Genomic DNA, 24,242 nt, shown 5'->3' on the forward strand with positions numbered 1-24,242 from the left:
TAGTACTTGGCAGGATAGCAACGAAGGCCTTGGAAAAGATATTCAAAACCTTTGATGCGTCAGTACCTAAAAAGAACAGAACTGTGCAGACAATGGTTTTTCCTGTGACACTCTACAGAAGTGAAAGTTGGACTTTAAGGAAGCAGGATAGAAATAGTATGGACATTTTTGAACCTTGGTGTTGGAGAAGACTCCTGAGCTTACTATGGATTGCCAAGAAAACAAGCAAACGGATAATAGAACACAACAACCAGAGTTCTCACTTAAGGCACAAATGACCAGAACAGGATGACAAGCTGTAAGGTAGATGGACTCAATTATAGTGGTGATGGGTCACCATTGGAAGACCTGAAAGGCCCAGCTGGGGACAGATCATGCTGGAGAAGATCTTTCTGTAGGGTCACTAAGAGTCTTGATAGTACATTATGGGAGTTTGTCTGTGTATGTGTGCATATATCAATTTCTAATCCCATGAGCACTACCAAACTACCGAATTATTTATTCCCTATAAATATGCCACCCAAATCCATGGGATCCTTAAGAAACAAATACTGAAGCCATACAGCACATATGCAGATTCCAGCAGGAGCTGCCCTGTATTTGTGTCCTTTTCCCCACTGCAACTTCTCAGTATAGAGGAATTTGCAAATGGTATCACACTGTTTCCTAGTTAACGTAGTCCAGGCAGCTGCTATTTTTTTCAGCTGGATAGGAAGTCAATTAATTTTACAAGATACTGTTCTGGTTTCTGCAGTGCTTTCCTCTGGTCTAGTTCATTTTCTCCTGGGACGTCTAGCCTGGTTCTCTGATTCCCAATGGGGTTAATTGGCAGACCAAGCAAGCAAAAAAGAATGCCCAAAACTCTGGCTGAGTCCTTTTATTCTTGTTTTTGCCCAGTCTGCAAAGAGATTTATCCATGAAAGGGTTATATCTTCATATTATACCATCTATACAGCACTTACACTACATTACAAATTGAATTATTTCTTTGTCTATTAAGATGTACAGAGGGCAGAGGAGATAGCCTTGAAGGGCAGGAGGAAGAGCTGCTACCAAGGCAATGGTCAGATAAAAGGGGCCTGAGAAAGTAACACGAGTAAATTCCTCAGACAAGCTCCTCCCTTGTTCACGTGAAAAAAAAAGGGAAGGAGGAGGGAAGTGCATTCAGACTGAAAGAATCTCTTACTATAGCTTAACAATAAAAGTAGTACTGACCTACACAGCATGGGTTTCCTAGTCTGATTATCCTGAAGGGCTGACAGAAGCTCTCTCACAGAACTAATCAAACGTTATGTGTTATTGATAATTATGTATTTTCTATACTAAAACTTATTGATATCGCAAAATTACTTTGTAATTGATCAGGTTATTCAATTAGCCTGATTACAAGCCTGAATGTTTCTATGCAAATGTGTTACACTTAGGGCTTCTAGAGGCAGAATCCAGCACTTTTGTCAAAAGGATGAAAGCAACGTCACACCATTGCAACAGAACCTGCACCCTTTTCATATGTGTGTGCAGTGTCATGAGGCAGGTAAACAGAGAAAGAGCCTGCCTTGCATCAGCATGATGATCCTTTCATCATTTCCTCCTTTTGTTCGCCCCTAGGGATGCTAGGTTTCAGGTGTTATCTGAATATTTTGTTGTTGTTTGCATTATGTTCAATAATTGGGAATAGTAGTCCGAGGAAATGTCCTGCATTTGTGGATGTAAATTTATCATTTTTAAAAAAAACAGAGATAAAAATTGACATAAATAGATGCTTAAAAGTCCCATTGAATTTATGGAGAAAATAAAATCGTGAAAACAAGTATTAGTTCAGAACGGATACTTACGTACCTGCGCTCCTGTGTCAAAATGTAAAATCAGTATGTGATGTTAAATTATATACCAAAGCTTTGAAATCTGACTGTTTATCACAAAGTAGGGTTGTATTGCACATGGGGGCGGAAGTATCTAAAAGAATTATACCAAGAAATTGGAAAAATGATATTATTCCAGATGATAAGGAATGGCTTTTGAAAATATGTAACGCATCTGTGTTGGAAAAGGTAATATTTTCTACTAATCAAATGATGAAGCTATATGTACTAATTTGGCAGAGATTTTATAACATTTTACAATAATATTTTGTACTAATTATGCAATAATACTATATGGTATTTGTTAGTAAACCAGTGACTATTGATAAGTTTAATATATCAAGTAGTTTCTTTTTTCTTTTCTTTGTTTGGTTTTTCTATCTTTTTCTTTTCTTTTTTCTTTTGGTTTCTATTTTTTAAGTTTAAGGATTGTTCCATTTAATTGTGTTTCTTTTAGTGTACATTGATGTTTTGTCTATATTTTATAATTTAAAAATTAAAATTAATAAATATTAAAATATAAAATCAGTAAGAGGAGACTGCTAGAATATGGACTATTGCCATAGGTTTATTAATATAATGTTATAGTGTTCAGTATGGTTTAAATATGTGAATGTACCCCAAACTTGGAATTTGCCACTATTTGAAGAACTATGGATTCATCAAGCATGAGCACAGCAAAAAACGATTACTGTTCAGTGGTAGAAAGACAAAGTGACTCCAGATTAACAGTCTGGGATTAGCAATATATGTTCACTTTGTTTCATGAACAGGCTCTCTATTGATGCAATGGGAAATTTTATCAATACTATTCTGTGTGGTCAAGGTTTAATTATGTGTTTAAATATAAGAGTGAACAATTTCATATATCTAATATCTTCTTTTCTTTTTCTACCATTTTCCTTCTCTGTATATGTACACTAAAGATAGGTAGATAGGTAGATAGGTAGATAGGTAGATAGGTAGGTAGGTAGGTAGGTAGGTAGGTAGGTAGATAGATAGATAGATAGATAGATAGATAGATAGATAGATAGATAGATAGATATGGTATATTGCCAGCTCAACATGTATAGTTTTAGCTCTTATTGTAGTTCTGTCTTTCCATATATCCACCCATCCACCCCCCAATAATTCTTGCCATTAGAGAATACTGGTAGTGTATTGAGGCAATGCTGCCCAAAAGCCCAGACCGGCCCTACCATTAAGCAATATAAATCAGTTGCCTTCAGCAACAGATGCTGGGCAAGTTGCTGGAGGAAAATGCTGTTTAACACAGCATGCCTTAATCTCTCTCCTCCAAGTTATCCTGCTGCCTTTCAATATCCTGAGGGATTCTTTCCCTTCAAAATAAATGAAGAAATAATAAACTACCAGCCTGTTCAGCCTTTGCACATCAAATGGAAATGGGAATTATTATTTTTTCCTTCAGCTTAGGAAAGTAAGTTTGTATTGCTCTAAACTTCAGGAATTTTAATTTCTGATTAGTTTACGCAGAACTTATTTTATTATAATCTATTATTAAAATTATACCCTGCTTTTCTATGTACATGGGCACTCAGGATAGTAGGTGGCAGTATTGCATCCAAAACTCTCCCCACGACCCGAGTTCAATCCCAGTGGAAGCTGGATTCTCGGGTAGCCGGCTCAGGTCGACTCAGCCTTCCATCCTTCCGAAGTCGGTAAAATGAGCACCCAGCTTGCTGGGGAAGGTGATGACTGGGGAAGGCAGTGGCAAACCACCCCACTATAGTCTGCCAAGAAAATATCGTGAAAGTGGCGTCCCCCCAAAGGGTCAGACATGACTCAGTGCTTGCACAGGGGACTTTTCACTTTCACAGAATATAAAACATGGCAGTTAAATGGATGCTATTAAATCAAAGCCAAAAGCAATGTCATTTAAATCATTATGTTATCTTCACCACATAGGTCACATCTATGTCATGGTTTTACTCTCTCCTTTAACGCTCCATAGAGTGGTGGAGATAAGATGTTAATTGAGGTCATAGAACACAATGAGGAGGAGCTAATCTTTCCCCTTCAGCTGTCATTCTAATGGGTGACTCCATTGGCAGGTGATTTCGGGGGGGGGGAGAAACTGGACCATCACATTTTGGATTGAATGTGGAAACTTCCCTTTTCAGAGAATGTTTTGGTTTTTTTAAATGAAATAGACATCTCTTTTGAATTTAATTGCTCAAACAACTAAGCAATTTAACAATACCAATAGAACGGGGCTGAATTTATTACATAAGATTGCAATGGCCATACTGGTGTTGTTGTTTATTCGTTTAGTCGCTTCCGACTCTTCGTGACTTCATGGACCAGCCCACGCCAGAGCTTCCTGTCGGTCGTCAACACCCCCAGCTCCCCCAGGGACGAGTCCGTCACCTTTAGAATATCATCCATCCATCTTGCCCTTGGTCGGCCCCTCTTCCTTTTGCCTTCCACTCTCCCTAGCATCAGCATCTTCTCCAGGGTGTCCTGTCTTCTCATTATGTGGCCAAAGTATTTCAGTTTGGCCTTTAATATCATTCCCTCAAGTGAGCAGTCTGGCTTTATTTCCTGGAGGATGAACTGGTTTGATCTTCTTGCAGTCCAAGGCACTCTCAGAATTTTCCTCCAACACCACAGTTCAAAAGCATCGATCTTCCTTCTCTCAGCCTTCCTTATGGTCCAGCTCTCGCAGCCATATGTCACTACGGGGAACACCATTGCTTTAACTATGCGGGCCTTTGTTGTCAGTGTGATGTCTCTGCTCTTAACTATTTTATCGAGATTTGTCATTGCTCTTCTCCCAAGGATTAAGCGTCTTCTGATTTCCTGACTGCAGTCAGCATCCGCAGTAATCTTCGCACCTAGAAATACAAAGTCTGTCACTGCCTCTACATTTTCTCCCTCTATTTGCCAGTTATCAATCAAGCTGGTTGCCATAATCTTGGTTTTTTTGAGGTTTAGCTGCAAGCCAGCTTTTGCACTTTCTTCTTTCACCTTCATCATAAGGCTCCTCAGTTCCTCTTCGCTTTCAGCCATCAAAGTGGTATCATCTGCATATCTGAGATTGTTAATGTTTCTTCCAGCAATTTTAACTCCAGCCTTGGATTCCTCAAGCCCAGCATGTCACATGATGTGTTCTGCATACAAGTTGAATAGGTAGGGTGAGAGTATACAGCCCTGCCGTACTCCTTTCCCAATCTTAAACCAGTCCGTTGTTCCGTGGTCTATTCTTACTGTTGCTGTTTTGTCGTTATACAGATTCTTCAGGAGGCAGACAAGATGACTTGGTATCCCCATACCACTAAGAACTTGCCACAATTTGTTATGGTCCACACAGTCAAAGGCTTTAGAATAGTCAATAAAACAGAAATAGATGTTTTTCTGAAACTCCCTGGCTTTTTCCATTATCCAGCGGATATTGGCAATTTGGTCCCTCGTTCCTCTGCCTTTTCTAAACCCAGCTTGTGCATCTGGCAATTCTCGCTCCATGAATTGCTGAAGTCTACCTTGCAGGATCTTGAGCATTACCTTACTGGCATGTGAAATGAGTGCCACTGTTCGATAGTTTGAACATTCTTTAGTGTTCCCCTTTTTTGGTATGGGGATATAAGTTGATTTTTTCCAATCTGATGGCCATTCTTGTGTTTTCCAAATTTGCTGGCATATAGCATGCATTACCTTGACAGCATCATCTTGCAAGAGGCCATACTGGTAAACATACATAATTATTTATTTTCATGGTTCCTGAAGAAACGCAAAGTAGTTCGGCTTAAAAACAATAAGACTTGTTTACCTATTCAGTCGTATACATTTACTGGGATAATTTGAAGAGAGTGAATGAGGAAGAAAACAAAAAATGTTTGCCAGAAGTACTGGGTACTTCTTTCAAATCAGGTGAAGATCATATGACTATATGACTATTATGCACTAGCATGTGGCACCACAGCTGAGAAATAGCCCTAGTAACATTGGCATTTGCATCCATATTAAAGACACCATTTGGGAGAAACAACTGCATCATCACTGATAGAAATCTTTTCATAAGAGAAATGAATCTATTCCAAATGAATGTAAATATTAACCATCTGCTCAATTTTTCACATAGTATGGCTCAGCAATCGTGAGAGTTTTCAAGACCACCCCAAAAATAGCATCCTGACCCCCCTTGTTCTGTGACTTCCTGTCCCTACTTTAGATTGGTATTTGCTCAGCCCTTTTTTGTGGGACACTTTTATATTAAAGTGGAGCTATGTCAAGGTATATGGGAATGACCTTGGGAGACAGGGAAAAGAGACACAGCCAAGGGATTCACTTCTGGGGCTGCAAAGGGGCAGTGGGGAGAATTGCACTTTCAGACTTGCAAGATTCTGTTCATGTAACCTTACAATAAAGCAGAATTAGCTCATCTGGCTGTGCTTCCTGTCTGGTCTACCTTGCAAGGCTGACAGGCTATTAGAGCCTCACAAAATTAATGTGTTGCCACAACTCTTTAACACCTGGAATGAGTCAGCCTCTTTTATTATGTCTTTGCTTTTCTCTATTATGTTGTTGTCCTGGATAGCAGAGTTTCATTTGTCCTTTTAAATTTTCAGGAAGTATATGTTCTGCTCCAATAAGTTTCTTTTAATAAAAATCACATCAGCCGAGGCAGCCTCTAAAAAGAAAAATCTCCCATTAATTTGCAAAATAGTGTTTGTAAAGTTCACTTGGTCTTATATCTGCCCAAAATGTCTGTTGTAGAATTCTGACTTTTGCCTCATCCATTTGCATGAGGTGAAGTTGAAACTGTAGGAAGCAGCTCCTGGTATGTATACCTCCCTCTCTTTCACACAAGAAACTCTTGTTAAGTTGTATAAATGCTTGATGGTTCAGGTCTGATTTGCATAATTCTACACAGGAGGGTCTCTGAACTGCCTCCTTTTTCACTATATCTATGGCAGTGGTTTTTATACCCAGGAAGACCCAACTTCTAGTCTACCTTTAGCCATGAAAGCTCACTGGGTGATGTTCGGCCAGTAACTTTCTCTTAAGCCAACCAACCTCACAGGCACTGGAAACCACAAAGGGATGACAAAACAGACAAGATGGTAGATGCCGCAACTGCCATCTTACCCAATTTGACACACATGCCCCCATGAATGATGATGCACACAAATTTAGGAGGGGGTACTATGTATGCTGACTTGTGCTCAGCATACAAGAAAGGCATAATAAGAATTTAATAAAGAAATAAATACACCCAAAATCTTCTTTAATTAACCATCTTGCAAAGAATATATGTGATGAGACTCGCTGAAGGCATGGCACAGAAGCATTCAGCATATCCAGTGCTGTAATATTTAAAAAGAGGTTCAAGTTTCTGAAAACACTAAAAGCACAATTAACACATAACCAGTTAAAATTAACAACTATTGATGGAGAAGGATTAAATGAATTGCCCATTAACATAAAGTACAGCATAGCAACCCCACCACAGTTTTGTCACTGAACTGAGCACATCCATCTAGAAATGAAAAGGAATGATTTATTGATGATGCTCTTTGACTATTATATGGTCCCATTGGCAAAAAATCAGCTACAAAGGGCAACCGAACCAGTCCCAAGAGAATTAGTCTACTTAATTGTACCAAAACCCTTTGTTGGCAGATCAGTGCTGTAAAGAAAACTGGCTCACTTTTCTTTCTCAATTTAAAATCTATAGCAATCTGCATTCCTTTAATTCCATTTTGTATAGTCCAAGCCAGGGTGCAGATTATTTATTTAAACTTTCAATGCTGTGTTAGGCTGGACCAAGGGACAGTGGTTTTTCCAAATGTTTTCCAATTGGAACACAAATATCTCAGATTCACTTCTGATATGGGACATTCAGGGCAGGGCATGGGCACAAAAAACCAGGGCATCACTCACTAAAAGTTGCAGGAAGTTGCATGGTTGATCACATTTTCAAGAAAGTGATCTGATACACATCATCACCTAAACAGCCTTGTCTCTTCCTGTGAAACCATTATGTTTAGATTCTAAATTATCTAACTATATCATATTTTTGTGCTGCAATGTTTGGGGCAATATATGGCTTACTCTGCAGACTGTTGCTCTACTTCCTCCTACATAACACACATCATAGGTATCGGTATCTTGTGTGATCATAGAAAAAACTCCCACCAACCTTTGAATTTCTAGAGCAGTAAATAAAATATTCAACCACTCTCAGATTGCCAGAAGAACAACAGCTGTAGAGAAATTAGTGAATATTTTGCGGTGATTTACAACAGATTTGGTATCAAACAAATGTGGTACCTGGAAACTATCCTAAAGGGGATGCCAACAGAGTTTCTGAATCTTTTTAAAAACTCTGTTGATTACTGCTTTGACAATAAATAATCCCAGAAGGGAGTAACTGAACAGATTGCCACACTGGAGGATTTTGAAAATATGAAAATAGAAAAGGTGGGGCTTTTCCACAAATGAATGGCAGAATGCACTAGAAATTGATGATAAGCCAATCTATATTCCCTTAGGGTACAAGACAACAAAGATCTGTATTATGTAAAGATGTAAGGTTTATTGCAGAATTAAATTTCAGAGGTTGTCACACCAAGGCAGTAATCATTCAATAAAGTTTGTTTTAGATCTGTGGATTTCTCATGAGTTACTGAATTTCTCTGTGGAACTGACCTCCCTGATCTGTTGGCAGGCCAAGCCACTCTGTAGCCACCATCACCATGATGTTTTTAGATCCCCGTTGCTCTCACTGCCATCTTGCCATGCCTGAGAGCAATGCCCTTCTCCTATTATCTATGATTCATTGCTCAGAGATGAGCATTTCTTTCTACATGCTACACTCCTCTCAAGCTGGCCCTAGTTGAAAGAGATGCAAGCCAAAAGTTTATTGTAATCTTGTCATGGGTTGCTGAACATCCTCCTCTGATTTATTTGTAAACAAATCTGAACTGCACTCAAGCATAATTCTAAAATAGCAATAAAAAGGAATCTGTTTTCTCAATCTAAACTGAATCATAACATCCATTTATGCAAAGAAGAGAGGCATTCCAATTTTTATTTATTCTCCAAAGAGGAAAATATATTATAATAAGAACTTGGCTGTTCTGTGAAACTTTTTGTTCAAGTGGTTTTAAGTACCTTTAATAGATTTTAAGTAATATCCAGAGTGTAGAGTAGAATCAAGTCTGAATAAATCTGTGTGTCTTCACTGACAAAGGAAAATGGGAAAAAAATTGTTAGGCTTTTGATACGTCAGAAGGTGATTTGGGTTAGGAACTGATTAATTTGTTGATGTCCATATGCTTCTTTCGAAGTCCCCGCATACAGTATAGACATGATTGTTCTACTCTGCGGTTACAAATAAATGTTACTACACACACACACACACACATGTATAATGTATATCCTGCCGTTTGTCCAGCAAGACAATCAAGGCAGCTAACAAGAGGGGAATGGAAAGGAGAATCTGAGATAAGTTGTTATAAGTTGCATTGTAAAATATTGAATACAGACCTAGCTTTTAAAAGTGCCTGGTTTCAATATGAAAAATCCAACTGGAAACCAAGCTTTGTCTCCTATAATACATGTAAAACTGTTTCAACTGTTTCCTACTTTAGCAAAGGAATTCCAAGACTATTCCATATATTACCTCTTGGAAAACTGTTCCCTATTTTTGAACAAAGCACCCCACTCCCAGCTATAATCAATAACATGGTGAAATGTCAATTGAGTATTGAATATGAAAGATAATGAGACCAAGATGATGTGTACCCTTCTTTTATTAAATATTTATTTGGAACCTTTTGTCTATCTACATCCACTGCTGTTAACCTTGAACTCACATTGCCAAGAACCTTCATAATTCTGTTGGCATGTTGATCATTCTTGAGATAAAGGTTTATACCAATGTCCGTTTATTCTTCACTGACTCCTCTAACCTCAGCAATCATTGGTAAGCCCATTAAACATCTATTGTGAAATGCTTCATGCATGTAAGGGGGATAGTTTGTCAAAACACACTGCAATAAGTGTCACAGGAAGAGAGCAATCATGAAATTTATCCTCTTCACTGGTGTTAAAGTGAATAAGTTACAGAGGTATAGAAGTATCCCACTGCAAAGCAGCTGGAAGGATGGCTTGCTTTTGCTAATGGGAGATGTGTGCCTTTGCTTGTTACATTTGATAAGAATGATTTTATCCTCATCAGGGTATACCTGATTGCAGCAATTTTACTCATAATATGTAAGGCAATGTCAAATACTCAGCTTCCAGCCCTGTACAGAGGGCTGGCTCTTCTTCTCAAGAGGATTAGTAGGAAGAATAATGCTACATCATCATGATGCTTCAGCCAACATTTCTAATTATGCTTATTGAGATTAGATTGATGGTGTGTTTTTTTTCTTGCATCTATTTTCACACCTTTATACTTGCTTCCTCTTACATTAAAGGAGACTAAAAGTCTACAGTGATGTGAAACATGGGAAACCCTGATGATTGGCAAACTGCAGCTCCTACAAAAAGCCACTGTACCAGGCTTAAATCATCAGGTGGAAGGGGGAAGAAGAGTTCAGCCAGAGCTGGAGGGAAGTGAGGGGATGGAGTGTCCAGAAAAGAGAACGATAAGGATGCAGTTGCTTATGCATAAAGACTGATCCTACAGCAGCCTTCTGAGCTAGTTAATGCTTGTTGGGGAGGTAGCCCAGAGAGAAGAATGAAGCAGAGAGGAAGTCTTTCATCTGTTTATAGCAGAAATATTAATTCTTGCCTTCAGTACTGAAGAAAATGGGGTGGGGGGGAGCAACCTCCAGTCTATTAAAGCTATAAAATGAACAAGGATTTCTCCCCCACAGCTATTACCTGCATTTTCATGACAATCACTGACCACCATCACCACCAAACTAAGGCTATAAAGACAAACATGAAACAGTGGCTTGACTTTTATTTCACAGCAACAAAAGAAATGTAGAATTTCTGCTGCTAAGAGTACTTTCAGAAAAAAGGAAAACCATTTCCTTTGTGCCACAGGAGGGCACTTTAGCTACAATAAAATGCTAGCTAGGCTGTTTAGGAATAACCCAGAAATGAAGGTGATGGAGGAAAAGGAAAACTCTTCAGTTACCTTCAGGGTTAGGGTGATAGCAACTGACTACAGGAGTACAGAAAGATGTACTAAGCCAACAGTTCACAGTAGAATTTCTATTTCTCTATTCACTTTAAAAATATAATCTGCATCTGAAGTTATAGCTACATTTACATCAAGCTAGCAAGCTACCATCTAGCTATACATTTACACACACGAGAGATGTGGGGATTATGTGAAAAGGCTGCACGCACACAGACACAATCACACATACAAGAGTCATGCATTCGAACATGAGGAAATGGTGAGGATTTTAAGGTTAACGGTCTTAATTTGCACTTTGCAAACTGACATGCATTTCCTTGGGCTGCAGATCTCTAACCAAAATATGCATAGAAGAATGGGCATATCTGGGAAGTCTATATTCAAACATAATTATAGCATACACAAGTGAGTTATACCAGGAAAACTGTGCACCAAAATATTTTTGGTATGTTTTGTATTCAAGAGAAAGCAGGGGAGGGGAGGATATTTTTGCATTTTTTTAAAGCATATTGATGGGAAAGGGGACAAAATTAATTGAAAAATTGTTTGTGTGTGCGTGTGTGTGTGTGTGTGAGAGAGAAATGGACTGATCTGTCAATCTCACATAATCATACACCATGTTTCATTTTAGAACAGAATAGAATAGAATAAACTTTTATTGCCATTCCACTATACACCAAGGAGCACATTAAAATGAAATTTAATTGCAATTGGCTCACAGAAATAATTACTATAATATATAATACATATTCTTTACCATTCCACTCCCCTAATCATTGTCCCTAATAAATATCCCGGTCCTACATACAACATGTACCACAATAAAGTTTATTCTACTCTACTCTACTCTACTCTACTCTACTCTAATTTCAAATAAAAATTTTGAGCCATAATGATGTCAGTGCCATTGGATCCAAATCCATCTTCTAGATCAAACCTATATAATTTATCATCTGCCAATGCATTACCCTACCTGACAGTTCATCAGGGATTTGTCAGTTCATCTGGAGTTGCTGAAACAGAAACCAGAGCTTGTAAAGCAATTGGCTGATCAATATACCTGGGCAGGGGGCTACATTTGGTCTGGCTGGTTGCAAGTTTCTTGGGCCTCACCTAGAAGGAGCTCCTAAACTCCCTTACAAATTCTTGCACTCCACCTAGAGCAGGAAGCATTTAAGATATTCTTGCAACATACTCCACAAACTTTACTAGGGCATGATATTTTATGGTGGTAAAATGCTTAGATATACTTGGATTTGCCATTTCCACTGGAATTCCCCTTCAACAGAGCCCAGCCCAAGGCTTTTTTGCCTGTTTTACAGAGCCCCATATGAGCATTAGGTGAATGTTTGCCACCAAATCTACATCACCTGCAGTTTGGAAATAATTTAGAAGACTCTTTAAGTGTGTCCAGCTTAAATGTTTAAAGGTAGCAGGCACATAAATAAGCTAGGCACGGACAAACTGGGGCTGAAAGTGCATTTCTCAGACAAAGCTGGCAGCTGCCTTGGCTTATTGGCAGGCCATTTATCATGTCAAGAAAAATATTGATGGTTTTCAAGATTCACAATTGCTCTGGCCCTGGGCTGAAGAAATGCTGTCTTCCAGGAAAGCTTTAAAAATGAAACCAAACCATGGAGTTCTGCCTCAACAGAAAGGGACAAGGGGAAAAAGTGGGATGAATCTTAGTGTGGAAGGCAGGCCATGCAGGGATAACATGGTGTCTGCTACAAAGTGTTTCCCTGTTCTTTGGTGTGCACTTCTAATTATGGCATATGGAAAAAGTAATCTCAGTTGATTGGAAGTATATTGTGTCCAAATGTCTAGCTTTTGGATGCATTGTCCTTGTCTACCAAATTGTTTCTTTCATGGTATAGAAAAATGGAGGGGTCACCTAGTCTCCTACTTTCTATCTCTATTCTACTGCTGTTATGTACTTAAAAGGAAGTAGAGCTGGAATAGCCAAAGGCTATCTTGCTAATCATCCACAGAATTGTTTCCAGTGGCTCTGGAAAGTTTTATGCCGACAGACAGACAGACAGCAAATTCTTACTGTTGTTCACATCATTCTCTCCCTATTGTTTGTCTTTTATCACTTTTGTGTGTGGGGGGGGGATGTTTGCTGATGAAAAACAAACATTAAGCTATATGCCAGGGTACTGGGTGCAAACTAAATTGGAAATTACCCACAGTAATATTCCAACACTGGCATCCAGGATACAGTTGAACTATTTGCCCTGCAAAATAGCTAGTTCTCCCAATGGAGAGAGAGAATTTCCATCCTTCCTTCCTTCCTTCCTTCCTTCCTTCCTTCCTTCCTTCCTTCCTTCCTTCCTTCCTTCCTTCCTTCCAACATTGGGATGCACTTTAAGTGGTACTGAAGCTCCAGAATGTAGGTAGGTAGGAAGGAAGGAAGGAAGGAAGGAAGGAAGGAAGGAAGGAAGGAAATTTCTTTATCTTTCCGCCCCTCTCTGTCTTTCCTTTTAACAGCCATTTCTACTGCCTTTTAACAGCTCCAACGTTCATTTAAACATTGTAGCGTGGTGGCGGTGGTGGTATAGGAATGACGGCTCACACAATAAGTACCCCTTCTTCTGAAACATTATTGGAGTCTAGGATCATAACTCTCAAGAATATCTAGCCACCTCTCCTCTCAGCTTCCAAATGGAGATAATATAAAGGTACAGCCATCTCAAGTTAAGCCTGTTTTGGAAAGCTGGAGATATATTATAAGTCCGTATGAGAATGCCATTTAGCTCATCTTGCCCAAAGTAAACCACTAATTACATTTCTTCAATTGCCCTAAGAAACAAGATAGTTGTAATATAATTCCTTTTCTTAGTGCTATATTAGTCAGAAAATCTTCCAGAAATACTGAATTCACCAGAAGTATTATTTCTATGCTAAAGGTGAATTCAGTTTGGTTCATAACTTCTCAGATCACTCTGTGAAAAATGTAGGGCAAGAGGAAGAAAAAAATATTATACCTAGCAAGATGCTATTGTTAATTAAAGTCTCAGGAGAGCAGAAAGGCAAAAGCAAAAAAGAAATGCATTATTGCTAAATAAAATCAATGTACCCTACATTCCCTTGTGACACATATACAAAATACAAATCTTTGGAATCTGAATAACTGAAATGATATTTATTCTACTGCTATCACAAGCAGCCCCACCTATATCCATAATATTGGCTAAATTAGGTATTGCTCAGAGCTTTTGCAGCTCTTGTAGTTGCAGAATGAGAATCACCCATAACTAATTGAGCCAGTGCATTCTGGACCAGCTATGGCTTGTAATGGTCTTCAAGGGGAGACCCATGTAGAGTGTGTTACAATAATTCAACAGAGAAATGACTAAGGCATGAGGGCCTCCTTGTTTAGAAATTGTCATAACTGACACACAATATGGAGTTGTGCAATGGCCCTCTTGGCCAAGGCCACCACTTGCTCCTCAAGCAGGAGCTGTGAACCCAGGGCCTCCAGAATTTACACCGCTTTGGCATGGAGGAACATGACCCTATCCACAACCAAAGATATCCCTGGCTTCTATTGGCTATTGAACTTAGAGTCATTGGGATGAGCCTCAGTCTGTTCCTCCCTAACCATTATTCCCCTTTAATCTGTAAATGTGCACTCTCTTTTACAATATGCACACCCATCTTCTGCTTTAACATTCAAAATGATGAAATACAGCAGCACACCTCCAAACCCCAAACAAACAAAAAAGAGTGACATACTCTACATAATTTCTTCATTAACATTTTATACCCCATATATAAGTCAAAACATTAATCCCCCCCCTTTTTTTTTAATTTACACTTCAAAAAGTTTCAAAGGGATGGGTCTTCTTTCAGCCAGCTGCCAAGCTAAATCTTCAATCTGACATGGTTATCCTGCCATTGCTGTTAACGTAGACAATTTCTGTAGACTGTTACTATCTTTAAAGCCCTGCATGTAACTCATTGCCTTGTAGATGAGCATTGCCCTTTCGTTTACACTAAAGGGTAGAGGGTGTTACTAATAGGAATTTAACATTTACTAAAGAATTATTTTCACTGGAGGTTTAACAGCATTTTTACTATTCTTTCAACACCCAAGAGTTTACCTATCAGTTCCATCTGCTTAGTTTCCTTTTAATTTATTTCCATATAAAAGAAAAAAGGAAAATGTATACAGTATAGAAAGAAAAAACTGTTTTTCTTGTTTCAGAAAAAGAAAATCAAACACTTTATTAAGGTTTCTTCTTATATTTTGCCATTTCTTTTCAAAGCAATTTTAAAATATCAAGCACTGTCCATTTATATATCCATTTCCAATGGATTTCCTGTGAATGAGAAAGCACAGCTACAGCTAGAGACTTTAAGTGGTCTCTTCAGTAAAGTAGTTAAGTTTCACAAAGGAATATATATCTGTCTCTATCTCTATCTAATCTTCATTCAGTACAATCACTGAACCAGACAAAAATCTCATCCCCATTTCTATGATAAGGCGTATATGTATATGTATATGTACTGTATGTATATATATGCATGCTCTCCTTTTATGTTTAAAAATTATCTAAAGTTACAGTACTGTCAGCAGATGCATTTGCCATCCTAGAGGGTCAAGACAAGACCAAGTTTCTTGTAAGATCCTTGATTCAAGTAGCAGATTAGAAGACATGGCCTGGTGCTAGCTGTGGTTTTAGGCTGGGAACAGCTGGGTCCAATCTCTTGCCATGAGAAAAGATCTCTTTACAGCAAGACATTAGACAAAGGATAATGGTTGCAGAAGTTTTCCAAAACAAGAGCTGGGGCCAATATCTTATTCTAAGGATCCTTCTTCAGAGCAAGGCGCTATGGCCAAAGTAGCTCTGGAGACCAACTGTGCTGTATATGCAGTCTCTGTGGCTCTCCAGAACGCCCCAGTCTGAAGAAGGATCTTTCAGAACAAGATATTGATTAGTGAGACTGCCTGTTCTACCATAACTAATGCACAGCAAAAACAAGCAAACAGTAAAGAGGTAGAAGGGAAGACACTGGTGTGATTTCTCACTCCATGAGGCAGGGCGTTTTATGCCAGTTCTGAGTTACAACAGTTATAATGAATCAATATTTAAATGAATGATTCTTATCCCAATTAATTTGCATTCTGCAGCAGTAGCAAGCAGGAGTTTGTCAGCTTTATTCCCCAGTTCCCCTGGCATTCAGTCTTGGTCAGACCCCATGGATGGTAGGCAGAAGTTGTTAAGGAATTGTGACTATTCACCTGATATACTTGGTTCACTCGATATACTTAATTGGGTCAAGGAGAGGTAGTGTGTCATGAGAATACCCAACCCAGTCAATTAACCTAAAGGGGGATAAAGTCAGCACCACACATTCTTGAAGTTGCTTGGGACTAAACTAACCCCCTCTCTCCCAATCAGCTGTATAATCTGAATAGGAATTGATTGTCCTGCCCCATTTCCAAGACAGAGGTGACATCCTGGAACAGTCACAAATCACAGAGCTTCTCTAGGCACTCCATCTCCTTCATGTTAGTTCCTCCTTAACCATGGCTATATGGGAAATTGAAAAAAGGGATAGAATAGTGTGGAAGTAGGTAAGCTTACCCCCGCTCCCCATCTCCATACAGTGGATTTTTCCCCTTTGGGTTTTGGTCTGAGGAATTAAAAAAAAAGACAGACTGTGACAGTCTCTCAGCCTTTTAATGACAGGTAGGAAGACCAAGAAAATGGCCAGTTGACTTGTCATTTCTGCCTATATGTTGCCAGCCCATCAGAGTTAACTAAGATAGCTGATTTCATGAACAGTGTTCTGCAGACATGACTGTCATACTACAGTTCAGGGAAAGTTAGAATATTTCTTCTGAGGGAGAAAGAAGAAAAGGACATTACAAACAAGTAGGACACCTTTCTCAGCATTAACATGTGGATTATTAAGTTACACTTTCCATATCTACTTGTTCAAACCAGCTTGTGATAGTTTTGGAATACCAAATCAACTATGTTTATGGAAATCAAACTGCAGCCTCAGCCATTCTGAACATCATCACAAAATATTATAATTCCTATCTACATTTTATTTTCTGCTCTGGCTGGCTGATAGCAATAATGTATAAAGCAAGAGTGATCTGCATAAGTTGATCCTGCATAGACATAAAGAGGCCAATCCACCCTCACCCCCCAAAGGGGAAAAAACTTGTTTTTTTTTTCCTTTTTGAGAGAGAGAGGGAAAGAGAGAGAGAGAGAGAGAGAGAACATAACTAAGAGAAGGATAGCCTTCCTGGAGTAATCATTAACATTTTCTCACACAGACTAAAATTGTTTCTTAGCAACTTTGACCAAGGCTCAGAAGAGATTTAAGAGACAACAAATTTACCACTTGTCACAAAGTGTGGTATACATTTAGATCATTCTGCTTGTATGAGGAACAAGCAGATGGGGGATAAATTTGTTTCCACAACATATTGTCCCAAAGGATATAAGAACAGGAGATATGTATATATAAGAATAACTTAAAGCAGTTCCTAATAGGAAGATTTCCTGTCTCCTTTCTCTATCTCCCTCTCTTTAATTCACATGTATCTCTCTATGCCTCCTGAAAATCTGTCAGTAGGTTTGGGGATCCACACTGCACAAAGAGGCACAAAGGGCTGATAGGGGAGAGAGAAGTCAGGCAGAGTAAAGAAGAGATCTTCCTGGTTTGGTAGATGAGCCTTGACAAGCCCTCCCAGAAAGGCCTTTTAGATATGAAGTTCCCTGCAGGAGAAAGGTTTGAATGAGAAACCTCATTTAATAACTTTCCTAAGACACTTTCACTGTCACACCATTAATCCATTTCCTAAGACAGAGTCATTACAAACACTAATTATTAAGTGTTTGGTTTACCTTCAGTTGCCAGAACATGTCAGAGCAAAGAGAAACTTCTTTAAAGGATACACGTTTCTTCTGAATATGGGACTGTGGAAGTAGTTCCTCCAACTATGTAACTGTAAAACGAGACTTCCAGTGTATAGCAGTAAGAAGTGTCATCCAGTAAGCCACCAAGGAAGCGACGTCCCGTACCTGCCTTAACAGCATCTCGATTGAAGGAGGTGCTTGACTGTAAGGAAAAAATGAGAGTGGATGCAATAGGATTTCTGCATTGAGAGGGTTTTTTTTTTCCAGGAAGTTATTTCCCTAGATAAACTTCACATGCCAAATCACATTTCTGACAACTGTTGACTTGCTTAAGTGCCAAGAATTTCACAAACTGCTCTTGTGTAGTATACACGTAGTCCTCACTTAACAACTCCCGCTTTTGGGGGGAGATAGGCGGTAATAGAAATGTGAATAATAAATAAATAAACAAACCATTTGTTGAGTGATGGTTCAGACTTAAAAACAGTGCTGAAAAAAATGACTTACAACCAGTACTCACACTTACAACCGTCACAGTGTCCCCATGATCACAATTTGGACACTTGGCAACCAGTTCACATTTATGACCATTACAGCATCCCGTGGTCCTGTGATTGCCATTTTTTACCTTCCTGGCTGGATTCTGACAAGCAAAATCAATGGGGAACCATGTGATTCACTTACTGACCATGTGGCTTGCTTAACCCCTGCAGTGATTCATTTAATGACCACTGCAAAAAAGGTTATGAAATCAGGTCAGATTCACTTAATGACTGCTTTGCTTAGCAACCAAAATTCCAGTCCCAATTGTGGTCGTTAAGCAAGGACTACCTGTATACTGACAGAGATCTAGCATGAACTGCATTTAGTCTTCTATGTATGTAGACTTTTTATTAGTTCCTTTGTTTTCACTCTTCTCAATTCCCTTTCATAAACTCCAAATAAGGCACTGACTTTGTGGTGCAAGTGTGAGCACATCTGGGTAGCAATGCAGTTCTTTTCTTAAGGTTATATAATACATCTTTAAAAATAAGCAAACAAACTGAAACCAGTATCCTTGCAAGAATGCTGATAGAGCTGTATGTAAACATTTTACCTAGAAAACGGAGATTTTCATTGGGAATACAGCAACTGGGAGACAGTTAAGCCATCCTCTACTCTAGTGTTGCGACACTAATCCAGTATGTGCTTCTTTGGACATGCGATCACAGATATGAGTCCCTTTAGGGAGACGGGCGGTGATAAATTTGATTAATAAATAAATAAATAAATATGCATCACCTCACTAAATTAGGCTTTTAGATTGGAATCTTAAGGAGAGAACGTAGTGAAATATTAAAATTATAATTATTAAAATCATTGACACTTTCTATACTGTTCATAGGCTTTCCCATACTAATGAAAAGAGTTGCATTTTATTTATTTATTTAGTTGTATTTTGTTATATTTTGTTTTATTTTTTATTAGGTCTGTGTATACAGAAGGAAACCTATCAGGCTGGAAAGACACTGAGGCATAATATGAAATGTTATACATTCTTATCTCAGTGTTGCCCTGCATTCAATAAAAGTCTTAGGCTTTATTTCAAGCTGGCCTTCACTGCAGAAAGCGAGGGCCAGAAAGGGGATAAATGCTTTAGGAACCTGTTCGCTGTTTTGAATTCCTGCATGTTTAGTTTCCGCTTTATTGTTTGCAGTTCAACGATTTTGATACCTGAGTGCTCTAACGCTCCAAGGATCATGTAAATACTTAATATTAGAGAAATATTGTATCTGTGCAAAGAAAGAACTCTGAAGTCATAGCTCTGCTCAGAGATCTTTTGTAAAGATTGAAGGCATGATTTGTAATGCATCGCTTTTTAGCGATCACAGAGTTTCCCATCCTCCTTGCTCTGCTCCATATTCTAAAAGAGAAGATTTTATTACCAGAGTTCAAGAGACATTTTAAACTATATGCACTTCCTAAATTAGTTATTAGGAGAGACTTCCTGTCTTTTGATAAGTAAATCAAAACTTCACTATTTAATCCATTTTTTATCCCTCCAACCTGGGGCAATGTAGTGTGTTCCCCCAAAGCAGGAATGGCTTTGGATCACACTGTGAAGAAGTAACAACACTGAGGCTGCGGAAACTCTTTTTCTAGACTGCAGGTGAACTACTGACAATGCGATAAAAGACTTCTCTTCCCATCACATCCCCATGAGGCCAAATGTCTTTTCAGACTGGACCATACGTTGTCCCACTCCATGCAGTAGCACAGTTGCCAGGAATCAGAGCCTGAGAAAACAAGGATACCGATTTTTTGGGGGCACAAAAATGCTCCTGTCTTTTGGAATTAGGCCTTTAGAGGAACTGATACATATCCATACATGGCAGACCTTGATAAGTGAAGGTATGCAGGGAGACTGTGATTCAGAAATACCTGCTGGGTTTCTAGCATCCTATTAGTTTCAACGTTTCTCACCTGAAAACTCACAGAGTCTTACAGGTTAATTCAGAGCAGATGAAATGCTGTTTTCTATTGGCTGTAGTAATATTCCCGCCAACATGAGCTAAGGAGTTCTACGGCACTATCAAAAATATTGATTATTTGGCTCTGCAGGAGAATTCTGCTATTTTATTATGAAAGGAGAGAAAGCAAGAGAAACCTGAGAAGTGAAGAGCTGAAGAAATTGTAAAAGCACAAAGGGGAACAAGTGAATGGGAAAGAAGAAATAGAAGAAATATGGGAAAGGAAAACATGGTAAGAAAGGCATTTCTGGCAATATTCTCTTTTTCTTTTGATTTTTTTCTTTCCTTTTTAAACATGTGTTGATTGTATTTTACAGAGATTTTTACATATTTAACACTTTGTATGTTACCCAAAAAAAAATAAAAAAATATAAACTAAAAATTTATTACAGTACCAATATTTGAAGTACACATTGTAATATCTTCAAGGTAATGCTTTTTGGATGGTTTTTGGCCTTTGAATTAAGAGCTGAACATCTGACTTCAACAATGAATAAGGTTTAGACAAAAAATAAATGTGATTTTTTTTTAAAAAGTCATTTAATTTAGCATAATTATATAACTATTCCCAATACAGTCTGATTAATTTTTTTAATGCAATTTGTCTACTACCTTAATCCAAACAAATCCTAGGAGGTATAGTGATAGTTAATGATTTCCCTTTTCTGTCATTAAAACTTACAATGTGGCAGTGAGTTTTAGTGGAGTTTGGGCAGGTTGAAATGTTGAATGTTGAACTTTGCCACAACTTCAGAAAAATGAAGTTTGATTGGAACATTAAGAAGACATCATCGTTTTGTCCTTTTCTGACACTGACCTTTATCCTATCATTCTGGGGGAAAAACTAAAGGGACATTCATAAATTGTGTCACACATTCAGATACGTGCGTGTTGGAGAAAAATCAACACTGTGGCAACCTGAAGTTAAGTCACTGGTTAAAATAGGGAGAATATTTGCATAGGAAGAGAGATTGAGGAAGAGAATAAAAAAGGGGTCTTTTCAAGTTTGAAGTCCATACTTTTATTGTTGTTGTTGCTAAAATGAACAAATTTGTAATCAAGCTGCATTTTTTAAGCAGACTATTTTGCTTCTAATGTCCTCTTCTTTCTACTGCCTCTGCCAGCGAACAACGAATTGATAATCAGTAAATTCAAGAGTCAGAACTAAGTACTTCTGCATGCTATACCTAACTATCTTACGAAATTCACTGTCTTTAAATGGCCTAACGCCTGCAAGTGTCCCAGGAGAAAAGATTCCTAAGGTGGGGCATGACAACTGGAAACCTCTATTCCCCAGTTGCCACCAACTTCAACTCAGGTTGAGAGGCTATCAGAGGAAGAAATAAATAGATGGTCAGGTATTCCTGGGCCATAATGCAGGGTTTTATAGCTGAGCACCAACATTTTGAAATGAGCTGTGAAATGGATGACTGATCCCAGATACTATAGCATTTAACCACAGAGTGTATTCCTTTCAGTGACTTGGCCATTCTCAGTGGCAGCCTGTTGAATAACACATTACTAAACCAGGCAGCAGATTTCAGGAGCATGGATAAGGTATGTTGTCAGTTGTCTGGCTTGGAACCAAGCATGCTTCCTTCCTTTGGTTTCTTCCTTGTTTGGTGCCTGCTGGATGATACAGAAGGCAAACGGAGCAAAGTGATCAGTTCCTTGGGAACCTTGGGAGATGCCGTTCCTAAAGATCCATGGTCAGGGATCTCTTACTGGACAGGTTTGAATTCAAGTCCATTATCAGAGACTCTGTCTGAATCTCAGTCTACTGCATCCCCTTGGCTCTTCCTCATTTAGCCAGAAATTGGAGATAATGCCCAGATATGAATTAGCCTCCCGCATGTCTTAAATATCTATCTGATTCTTGTTCATAGACTGTTGTGGAAGCGAAATCACCACATGAACTTTTAAATGACTGCATGAGAATGTCCAGCTGATTTTTCTAAATGTAACGCTAATGGAGGAATTAGCCTTAAATCAATATCATACATTTCTATTTTAATCATGTAATTATGACATTCCTTCAGATGATGAGAAAACAGAAGTTTGCTGAGCAACCTTTCATAACCTGTTAGCTAATTTACTAATGCCATTTGTGGAGATTTAAGTTCTTGCTGGTATCATAGGACTCAGGATTATTTAATAATAAACATATTTGTACTGTAAGAGGCAGCTTCATCTGATAAGTATGATAGTATACTTAGTTCAAGTATCAGAAAAAAAAAATCTGAAACGTTTTCATTTAATGGAAAGACACTCCTCCCCTCAAAATGATTGAAGGGGCTCTCAACCTTCATAGACTTATAGTAACAAACTAATGAAATTACTTTGGGAAGAGAAAATAAATAGTTGAATTCAAAGTTGTGCAAATAGTGTGTTGAGACATTGAAAGAAACATTTTACCTTTGGAGGAAGAACTTGGAGAAAAATTCCATAGAATTAGGGTGGAAATCTGGGCCATTTTTAAGAATTTGGTATAGTTTCAAGTATATACTACTTGAATATTTCTTCCTCTCTCTCTGAACTTTATATACAGCTTTGTAACAGTAACTAAGTAAGCATGCACAAGCTTCCTCTATTTTATTTATGTTTCTTTTGTATTATAATATCTTCCATTGAATTAAAATACCATCCATACTGTAATTGCTACTAACATAGTAATATTCAGAGTTAGAAACGATGGCCTCCTTTTTCTAAGGAAAAAATAAGATTCAGGTTTACAAAGGCCTTCTTTAGATAGAATGGTTAAAAATCTAAGTCTCAGCAATAAACAGAGGAGCCGAATGGCTGGATACTTTAGTATTTAATTTGTACACTACTGAATATTCCATGTCTATTTTATCTCTCACGTTGTTATACATTAAATTATGTTTTCATACATAAGTTCACAAATAGAGGCTTGATTTCCCCCTCTCTTAATAAATGCTGATTCATTTACCCCATGAGCTGCACAAATAAATGTAATATGAAGAGCCACCAACTCTGAATCCCCAATGGGCAGAGTTAGTTAAAAACTAATTGGAGATGTAGAAATAAAACCAGAAAGTCTGTAGCTGTGTAGAGGAAGCCAATTCTGGCCCAGGACATTCCCAGATAGAATGCTTATTTTTCAGCTGCAATTTGTGTGAGTGGCATAGTTGAAAAACTATGCCTGCCTTCATGGGAATCATTATAAGGCAGCAGCAGGACATGAATGTAAAAAGCAGACAGGAGACAGTAGCCATTGTACAATCATATTTTCAGAGTAACATCCATCAGTAAGAATAAACTTCTCACACATGAAATCCATGTTACAATAGATTTGTGCTAATTTTGAGTCCAATTAAACATTTAAAAAAATATTCAGGAGGGTGGTTCTTAAACAAATTTGCCTAAATATGGTCTTTAGTTGATCTTCAAGCAGGTAGAGGTGCTGCAAAAATCCCCTTGAATCTATGCTTACCATTAGTAAGCAAAATCCAGAGAAGTGACAACAGCACTGGTGAATCCCATTTTGCCACTAATTCGTTAGTAGCAGGAGACTTGGTGCAAGCATCCTGCCTTAAAAAATATTCTTTAATTATTAGTAGAATATGAATATTGGACATCAGAGAGGAGCTATTATGCATGCTAAATGGTGTTATAAATGTAAGTGTGGAGGGGAATTTATTTCACATTTTTCTCTGTTTTTTGTCCATTGTAACTCAGTCAGGCTTGGCAGATACTTTAAGAGAATAATCTTTTCAAAGATGCTGTCAATGGATAATGTAATGGAACATTGTCTTGGTGTTGCTTCCTGGTGAGTCCTAGCTGCAGTTTATTTTCTTGGAAAAAAGCAAAATGCAAACTTGCTTCTCATTAAATGATTAGGTAG

This window comes from Candoia aspera, chromosome 3 (genome assembly GCF_035149785.1).
Source record: "Candoia aspera isolate rCanAsp1 chromosome 3, rCanAsp1.hap2, whole genome shotgun sequence".
NCBI classification, from domain to species: domain Eukaryota; kingdom Metazoa; phylum Chordata; class Lepidosauria; order Squamata; family Boidae; genus Candoia; species Candoia aspera.